This window comes from Orcinus orca, chromosome 5 (assembly GCF_937001465.1).
Source record: "Orcinus orca chromosome 5, mOrcOrc1.1, whole genome shotgun sequence".
Classification (NCBI taxonomy): Eukaryota; Metazoa; Chordata; class Mammalia; order Artiodactyla; family Delphinidae; genus Orcinus; species Orcinus orca.
Window position 1 is genome coordinate 31,781,551 of NC_064563.1, and position 10,480 is coordinate 31,792,030.

General features: G+C 43.9%; 1 non-coding gene across 1 annotated transcript; it reads left to right on the plus strand.

Annotated features, from left to right (window-relative positions):
- Positions 1 to 7,938: 7,938 nt before the first annotated feature.
- Positions 7,939 to 8,045, plus strand: LOC117196305 (U6 spliceosomal RNA). The gene has a single exon (XR_004476427.1). It is a non-coding gene; the product is annotated as a U6 spliceosomal RNA (small nuclear RNA).
- The last annotated feature ends 2,435 nt before the right edge of the window (positions 8,046 to 10,480 follow it).

The following is a 10,480-nucleotide window of genomic DNA, read 5'->3' on the forward strand; positions in this document are numbered from 1 at the left end:
CTGAAAGTGAGAGGATGGAAAAAGATATTCCATGCAAATGGAAATCAAAAGAAAGCCGGAGCAGCAATTCTCATATCAGACAAAATGGACTTTAAAATAAAGACAATTACAAGAGACAAAGAAGGACACTACATAATGATCAAGGGATCAATCCAAGAAGGATATATAACAATTGTAAATATATATGCACCCAGCATAAGAACACCTCAATACATAAGGCAAATGCTAACAGTCATAAAAGGGGAAATTGACAGTAACACAATAATAGTAGGGGATTTTAACACCCCACTTTCACCAATGGACAGATCATCCAAAATGAAAATAAATACATAAACACAAGCTTTAAATGACACATTAAACAAGATGGATTTAATTGATATTTATAGGATATTCCATCCAAAAACAACAGAATACTCTTTCTTCTCAAGTGCTCATGGAACATTCTCCAGGATACATCAAATCTTGGGTCACAAACCAAGCCTTGGTAAATTTAAGAAAATTGAAATCATATCAAGTATCTTTTCCAACAGCAACGCTATGAGACTAGATATCAATTACAGGGAAAAAAACTGTAAAACATACAAAGACATGGAGGCTAAACAATATGTTACTACATAACCAAGAGATCACTGAGGAAATAAAAGAGGAAATCAAAAATGACCTACAAACAAATGACAATGAAAACACAACAACCCAAAACCTATGGGATGCAGAAAAAGCAGATCTAAGAGGGAAGTCTACAGTAATACAATCCTACCTCCAGAAACAAGAAACATCTCAAATAAACAACCTAACCTTATACCTAAAACAATTACAGAAAGAAGAACAAAATAACCCTAAAGTTAGCAGAGGAAAGAAATCATAAAAATCAGATCAGAAATAAATGAAAAAGAAATGAAGGAAATGATAGCAAAGATCAATAAAACTAAGATCTGGTTCTTTGAGAAGATAAACAAAATTGATAAACCATTAGACAGACTCATCAGGAAAAAAAGAGAGAAGACTCAAATCAACAGAATTAGAAATGAAAAAGGAGAAATATAAAAGATCATGAGAGATTACTGCAGAAATATAAAGGATCATGAGAGATTACTACAAGCAACTATATGCCAATAAAATGGACAAACTGGAAGAAATGGACAAATTCTTAGAAAAGGACAACCTTCCAAGACTGAACCAGGAAGAAATAGAAAATATGAACAGACCAATCCAAGCACTGAAATTGAGACTGTGATTAAAAACCTTCCAACAAACAAAAGCCCAGGACCAAATGGCTTCACAGGCAAATTCTATCAAATATTTACAGAAGAGCTAACACTTACCCTTCTCAAATTCTTCCAAAATATAGCAGAGGGAGGAACACTCCCAAACTCATTCTACGAGGCCACCATCACCCTGATACCAAAACCAGACAAAGATGGCACGAGAAAAGAAAACTACACACCAATATCACTGATGAACAGAGATGAAAAATCCTCAACCAAATACTAGTAAACATACTCCAACAGCACATTAAAAGGATCATACACCATGATCAAGTGGGGTTTATCCCAGGGATGCAAGGATTCTTCAATATACGCAAATCAATCAATGTGATACACCATATTAACAAACTGAAGAATAAAAACCATATGATCATCTCAATAGATGCAGAAAAATCTTTTGACAAAATTCAACACCTATTTATGATAAAAACCCTGCAGAAAGTAGGCATAGACTGAAGTGTCCTCAACATAATAAAGGCAATATATGACAAACCCACAGCCAACATCGTCCTCAATAGTGAAAAACTGAAACCATTTCCACTAAGATCTGGAACAAGACAAGGTTGCCCACTCTCACTATCATTATTCAACATTGTTTTGGAAGTTTTAGCCACAACAATCAGAGACGAAAAAGAAATAAAAGGAATCCAAATCAGAAAAGAAAAAGTAAAACTGTCACTGTTTGCAGATGACATGATACTATACATAGAGAATCCTAAAGATGCTACCAGAAAACTACTAGAGCTAATCAATGAATTTGGTAAAGTAGCAGGATAAAAAATTAATGCACAGAAATTTCTTGCATTCTTATACACTAATGATGAAAAATCTGAAAGTGAAATTAAGGAAACACTCCCATTTACCACTGCAACAAAAAGAATAAAATACCAAGGAATAAACCTACCTCTGGAGACAAAAGACCTGTATGCAGAAAACTATAAGACACTGATGAAAGAAATTAAAGATGATAACAACAGATGGAGAGATATACCATGTTCTTGGATTGGAAGAATCAACATTGTGAAAATGACTTTACTACCCAAAGCAATCTACAGATTCAGTGCAATCCCTATCAAACTACCACTGGCGTTTTTCACAGAACTAGAACAAAAAAATGCACAATTTGTATGGAAACACAAAAGACCCCGAATAGCAAAAACAATCTTGAGAAAGAAAAATGGAGCTGGAGGAATCAGGTTCCCTGGCTTCAGACTATACTACAAAGCTATAGTAATCAAGACAGTATGGTACTGGCACAAAAACAGAAATATAGATCAATGGAACAGGATAGAAAGCCCAGAGATAAACCCACGCACATGTGGTCACCTTATCTTTGACGAAGAAGGCAAGAGTATACAATGGAGAAAAGACAGCCTCTTCAATAACTCATGCTGGGAAAACTGGACAGCTACATGTAAAAGAATGAATTAGAACACTCCCTAACACCATACACAAAAATAAACTCAAAATGGATTAAAGACCTAAATGTAAGGCCAGACACTATAAAACTCTTAGAGGGAGCTTCCCTGGTGGCGCAGTGGTTGAGAGTCCGCCTGCCGATGCAGGGGACACGGGTTTGTGCCCCGGTCTGGGAAGATCCCACATGCCGCGGAGCAGCCAGGCCTGAGCTGCTAAGGCTGCACATCCGGAGCCGGTCCTCCGCAATGGGAGAGGCCACAACAGTGAGAGGCCAGTGTACCGCAAAAAAAAAAAAAATACAACTCTTAGAGGAAAACAAGTCAGAACACTGTATGACATAAATCACAGCAAGATCCTTTTTGACCCACCTCCTAGAGAAATGGAAATAAAAACAAAAATAAACAAATGGGACCAAATGCACAGTAAAGGAAACCATAAACAAGAGGAAAAGACAACCCTCAGAATGGGAGAAAATATTTGCAAATGAAGCAACTGACAAAGGATTAATCTCCACACTTTACAAGCAGGTCATGCAGCTCAATATCAAAAAAACAAACAACGCAATCCAAAAATGGGCAGAAGACCTAAATAGATATTTCTCCAAAGAAGATATACAGATTGCCAACAAACACATGAAAGAATGCTCAACATCATTAATCATTAGAGAAATGCAAATCAAAACTACAATGAGATATCACCTCACACCAGTCAGAATGGACTTCATCAAAAAATCTACAAACAGGAAATACTGGAGAGGGTGTGGAAAAAAGGGAACCCTCTTGCACTGTTGGTGAGAATGTAAATTGATACAGCCACTATGGAGAACAGTATGGAGGTTCCTTAAAAAACTAAAAATAGAACTATCATATGACCCAGCAATCCCACTACGGGGCATATACCCTGAGAAAACCATAACTCAGAAATAGTCATGTACCACAATGTTCATTGCAGCACTATTTACAATTGCCAGGACATGGAAGCAACCTAAGTGTCCATCAGCAGATGAATGGATAAAGAAGATGTGGTACATATATACAATGGAATATTACTCAGCTGTAAAAAGAAATGAAACTGTTATTTGTAGTGAGGTGGATGGACCTAGAGTCTGTCATATAGAGTGAAGTAAGTCAGAAAGAGCAAAAACAAACACTGTATGCTAACACATATATATGGAATCTTAAAAAAAAAAATGGTTATGAAGAACCTAGGGACCGGACAGGAATAAAGACGCAGACGTAGAGAATGGACTTGAGGACACGGGGAGGGGGAAGGGTAAGCTGGGACGAAGTGAGAGAGTGGCATGGACATATATACACTACCAAACGTAAAATAGATAGCTAGCGGGAAGCAGCCGCATAGCATAGGGAGATCAGCTCGGTGCTTTGTGACCACCTAGAGGGGTGGGATAGGGAGGGTGGGAGGGCGACTCAAGAGGGAGGGGATATGGGGATATATGTATACATATAGTTGATTCACTTTGCTATACAGCAGCAACGAACACAACAATGTAAAGCAATTATACTCCAATAAAGATGTTAAAAATGATAATAATAAAAAATAAAATTTAAAAATAAATAAACGACTTGCCCTGGCTTCCACTGGAGGATGGCTTATGTGTTCCCTCACCCAAATGCTCTTCCCCCAAATCCCAGTTTTAAGATACTGTATTTCAAGAAAGTTGTTTACTTTTTATCACCCATCAAAACAAAAACAAGTTGATTTAGGATCTGATGACATTTAGTGCTTGTAACCACTCCCTCCGTTCACTTCTGGATGTTTCAGGAGGCATTCCTAGTTTTCCTTCCATTTCTCTGGCTGTTCCTTCTCCTCCTCCATTGAAGATTCTTCTTTCACTCCTTAAATGTTGTTATTTCTCAGGGTCTGTCCCAGGTTCTCCTCCTTTTCATATATTCAGGCTCCAGGACAACAAAGAAGACAAGGAGAGTCCAAGGTGACCCCCAGGTTTCCTGACTTGAGCAACTGGACAATCATAGATCATTCTAATCAGAGAATCTTTTATTGTAAGGAACAGAAATCCAAACTAGCTCAAGTCAAAAAGGAGTCCTAGGACTTCCCTGGTGGTGCAGTGGTTAAGAATCCACCTGCCAATGCAGGGGACACGGGTTTGAGCCCTCGTCCGGGAAGATCCCACATTCCACGGAGCAGCTAAGACCACACACCACAACTACTGAGCCTGCGTGCCACAACTACTGAAGCCCACATGCCACGAAGTCTGCTCGCCTAGAGACTGAGCTCCACAGAAAAAGAAGCCACCACGATTAGAAGACGGCGCACCGTAACGAAGAGTAAACCCCCGCTCGCCACGACTAGAGACAGCCTGCGTGCAGCAACGAAGACCCAACGCAGCCAAAAATAAATAAATAAATAAATTTACTTTAAAAACTGGAAAAAGATGTATTAAAGCTACTTGAATGTACTCTTCAAAAAAAAAAAAAAAAAAAAGAAGCCTGTGAGGACACAAAGTGTCTCAGAGAAACACGAAAAACTCCCAGGCCATTGGAAAGGCAAAACCAAAGCCACTTCGAGACAGCAGAGACACTCTCTCCTCCCCGTGGAGTGGCTCCTCAGCTTCCCTGACTACCTCCACCCGCTTCCCATCCTCCAATCAGCCACCTCTGAGTTTCCTCCCTTCCTAAACTTCCTCTAGCCCTTTATTGCCACCCCAGACACAAATCAGCCAGTCTTTGCACTCTAGTGCCTACCGTGAACTGAAACTTGGTATCACTTAGATTCCCCAGAGAGGGCATCTGATCAGCCCATCTCTCCTTTTCTGCATCAGGTCAGCTGGCCAGTGAGCTCCCCTTAGATGAGGTGCACACTCCTGTGCCAATCAGCTATAACTGGGGGGTGGTCAGGGGCCTGCTGTCCACCCAGCAGGGGCTGTGGGTGGAGAAAGATTCTCTAAGAAGGGAGGTATCCCCAGATGTGCCGAATACAGTGGTATTATTAAACAGACTAATTCTACAAATACTCATTGTGAAAATGCTAAATGCACAGCAAGAGAAGAGGACTGAGGCTTAAAACGCTCCCATTTTGGAGAAAACAGGTTGAAAAACACCAGCAGAAGAAGCAGAAGTTTCCATCACTTTAGATGTGACAATCTAAGGAGAAGAGAATTTTGAGAAGTGTATTCATTTCTTATTGCTGCTGTAACAAATTACCACAAACTTAGTGGCTTAAAGCAATACAAATTTATTCTCTTAAAGTCCTAGAGGGAAGGAAAATGAAATGGACTTTATGAGGCTAAAATTAAATATTGGCGGAGCTGTGTTACTTTTGAAGGCTCTAAGGGATAATCCATTCCTTGCCTTTTCTAGCTACTAGAGGCTGCCAGCATTACTTGGCTCGTGGCCCGGCATCACTCTGCTTCCATCATTACAGCTCCTCCCAGAATTAGACTCTCCTGTCTCCTCCCTCTTTTCCTTATAAAGACCCTTGTGATGACATTGGGTCCACCCAGATAATCCAGAATAATCTCCCCCTCTCAAGATCCTTAACTTGGTCACATCTACAAAGTCCCTTTTGCCATATAAGGTAACATATTCACAGGTTCCAGGAGTTAGAACATGGATATCCTTGGAGGGTCATTATTCTGTCTCCCACAAGAAGGATATGTTGGTCACACCAGACAAACCCCGCCACTAGCCTAAGGAACAGCCACTGAATCTCACGCAGCCTCATCTGAGTCCTTCAAAAATATCATTTTCACAAAACGGAAGAAATGGAAACCAAATGTCAAAAGATTAGAGGCATGCGAGTGGTGAAAATGAGGAGGGAGAAATGCTGATCATTCCTAGGAAAAGTCCAGCAAAGGAAGACGAGAACTATAATCTGAGAGGAAACTAAGCGACCGAGTCATTGAGATATGAAAGTTGGCGGCGGGGGGTGGGGGGGGAGACCCCTCGAGACATGGGGAGGCAGAAATAGACCAAGCCTTGAGGGTCCTGGCTTGAAGGCACCTTTGGGGAAATGCCATGGAGGGGCCCCAAGAGGAAGAGAAGTTCAGCACAACTCAGAGTCTCCAGCTGAGGTTGGATGTGGACTCCACCTCCGTGACTTTCCCGAGCAGCCCCAAGGCCTGGATAAAGAACAAAAGACAAACAGAGGAGACAGTTGGATTGGATGGTTTCATGGAGGCTCTGAGAAGTGAGCGATGCTGTGCTGCTGGAGAGAGAGCAACGATAGAACAGCTGAGAAGGCAGAGAAGCCAGGGAAGGCTGGGGAGTGGAGAACTGAAATGGGAGGGAGAGCCAGACAGCAGCCTAGGGAAGGGCTCTATCAGTACCTGCGGAGTGACAGCACACACGGAAGAATAAACAGCCAATCCCTAGCCACGGTGCTGCTGGTCAGGGGGTGTGATGTAGGATCTGGGGGCCGCAGAGGAGGGGTTGCGATTGGATGGGGGGCGGGGCTGCAGATGAACAGCATCACATCCCTAACCAGGCCACACCCAAGGCTCACAGAGCTACACAGATGAGGGTGCCCGGCTTTCTTCCAGTATCCATTTTGTCACCACAGTCGAAGGAGCCCCTGGCCGCCCAGAAGGAAGGAATCAAGGTTACCTCACCAGCTTCCACCAAGTGGTCTATCATTATTTAGCCCTATATCTTTTTTGCTGGGGTCGGGCTGGGGGGACAGTTTTATACACTCTCTCCACCTGCCATGAAAATGTTTATCCAGGTTTGTCAGATGGACACTGGCAGAAAGCACATTTCTCCTCCCTGGGAAAAGAAAGATGTCACTGAAATTATCTTGGGTTCCATAGGTGACATTAGTACAGCCAGACTGCAAAACATCAAGTGACAATTTTCATGTTAGTTTCTGTTGCGCTAAATGGAAATCCTACCCTTGTGTCGATTATATTGGTGAGAAAATTCCCCCAGCCGCTGGCCCGGCGCGGGGCTGCACCTGGGCCCAGGGGCCACTTATCTGCCATGCAGGTGAATTCTGCGCAGCTTGGCTCTAGAGGAAAATGCATCTTACATAATGTTCTGCTCCACAGATAAGTCTGTTGTTAATATGCCTCAGACTGCCTTGGCTTCGGCTATTATCACAGATACATGCAACGTACATCGTTTTTATCAGTGTGCGTTGTACTTGGGGTTGACTAAAAATAAAAAAGGAAGAGAGACCACAGGATGTCATTTGTTATTTTTTAAAAAAGAAAAAAAAAATGTTTGCTACAGATTCCTCTCATACCACATATTATTCCCAATGAATAAATTGGAACATCGTGCTCGCTTCGGCAGCACATATGCCAAAACTGGAGCGACACAGAGAAGATTAGCATGGCCCCTGTGCAAGAATGACATGCAAATTCATGAAGCATTCCATATCTTTTTAAAAAAAAAACTGGAGCATCAAACACGCATTAGTCAAATGTGTGGGTTTTTCAGAATGGACTTTTCCATAGTTCAGTGTGATTGAGTAGTACGTGTAGGGCATCATGCCTGAGCAACATGCTGCCTGCCACGACTCTGCCCCATCTTTTAAATGTATGGGGTATTTTTTCCCAGAAATGAAAGAAGAGGATTTGGTAATGAATTCTTTTAGCTGAGGGAACGGAGGAAAAGTGGGGGCCTAGTGTGAATCTGGGCCATTTCTGCTTTCATATCCAGGAATGGATCAATCTGGGGAAACTGAGGTAGCTCAATCAGATGTTTGTTCCAACAGAAGCCAGCTTTGCTGCACAGTGAGTCCCAGCTGCACTGTTGGCAGAACTCCTGTCCCTCCTTGGAAGACCCTCCCCTGCGTGGGGCATTCAAACAGTGTGACGCTGTTTGGGGGTGTTTGGGTAGTGATCGGACAGTAATATATTTCCTCGTTTCCTGGACCCAGGAAGGCAGAAACTTGAATGATGACCAGTGATGAAAGCACCAGCACAGCCAGGCCAGGCCCAGGAGCCCATAGGCTGAAGAAGCCCCAGTGAGTTGATTGCATCCATGTCTCTAGGTCTCGTGTTCCCACGTGTGAGACGCCCTGGGGGGACTAAATGACCAATGACGTCCTCCGCATCAACCAGGTGCACAATGCCTAATGGACAGATTTCACCCTCACTCTAGTCTGGCCTCTCCACATGTTTCTGGGCTTCCTGCTCGTCAGGGGGCAGCTGAGGTGCTGGCTGAGCATCCCACCTGAGCTCTGGCTGAACCCCATCCCCAAGAAAAGCCCAGATCCCAGACTAGAGTTGGTACTGAGAGGAAGGGATCCCAAAAATGTGGATCTGAGCACATGGATGGAGACTGGAGAGTCCAGCTCCCACAAGGAACGAGAATCTTCTGACAGGGCTGACCAAGAGCTTTGCGCATCACCTGCCCCAAGAGGGCACGCTGACAGCTCCAATCGCAAACAAGGTGCAGAAGGGCTGATGGGGGACATGTGGAAGGGACCCTCTCAATGCTCCATCCAGATCCTCTTGGGTCCCTTCCACCATTTCTGTGCATCTCCCTCCTGGCTTCACTATGCTTTTCCCTAATGGCCACCATCCCACTTCTGGGATTCAGACCCTTCAAACAGAGATTAGTTTATGAGTCCTGGACAGGACTGAATGCTAGGCCAGAGTCTTAGATGTTTTCCAGAGTTGATCCAGACCACCAGAATTCTCTCCAGCCCGTAACTCATGTATTCCCAGCACTCTCTAATCCCCCTCACCTCTTTGCTCATCCCATGTCCCGACTGCCTGCCTGCCAACCACTGGACCATATTTACGGTTGTCTTCTACGTGACTCGGAGCATAACATGGTTAAATCAGGAACCCCAGTACTCCTCTGTCTTACCCTCAGCTGCAGGAGACTGGAGGCATGTTTAACAGTCACACAGAAAGTGCCACGGTGCCTGTGCTTTGTCCCAAATCCAAGAGGAAGGCTCTTCTGTCCAATGTGGTTTAAAACGCCCCTCCCACTGTAGATCGTAGCAGCGAAGAATGCTGAGCAGGGCAGAAAACACAACATCCAGGCCCCAGAAACAGGCTGAATGCCCAGGTTTAGGGAAGAGAGAGCAAGAGAGTGTGAGAGCCGCCGCCCAGCACTCACAGCGCCCCCATATCCCCATCCTGGCAGCCTGGCAACAAGTCACTCCTCACAGGCCTGAAGCCAGAGCCCAGCGCTTACTCATTCGTTAATAGACAGTAATTGCATATGTGCCTGTCCATAGAAATCAGCGAATAAAGAGTCAGTATTTACTGATTTACTTTTCACATCTGTTGGTACAAAGATGAAGAGCTTTCTGTCAACAGTAAAAGTAACTCAGTCCAAAGTGAGTCCAGAACTTAACAAATTACACCCTCTGCCTCTTAGTCCATTGGGTAAGGATGGCAAGTCACCGTGGGGCCATTGGGGGTGCCTTCTTAGTTATGCACATTAAGGCCTTACCTATGTTTGGGGAGAGGATGCTAAGGCCCCATGGGGATGTAGGTATATAACTCCCTATTGCTGATGCCCTGGAGGAGTGTAACAGGATTATATGGTGCTGTGAAGCCACGCCCCTGCCTGACATCCCACGATCTGCAGGGCTCAGGAGAAAGGTGGACAGTCTGTAGTAGGATCTGGGATCTTCTGGGAATAAAGCGTCTAAGATCCAGACTTGCGGCTAAGAAAGCTGTCGGGGTGGACAGTCTATGGGAAATCTGGAACGGGGACCCAGGCCCTAACCAGAGGCCTGAGGCCTGAGGTCAGGGCTTGTGAGGCAAAACTAGAGCTGGCAGGGCACCTGGCTGGGGCCTGTGCTGGGCCCTGAGGGTAACAGCCAAGCAGGCGAGCAAAACTTGAGTAAGTAAC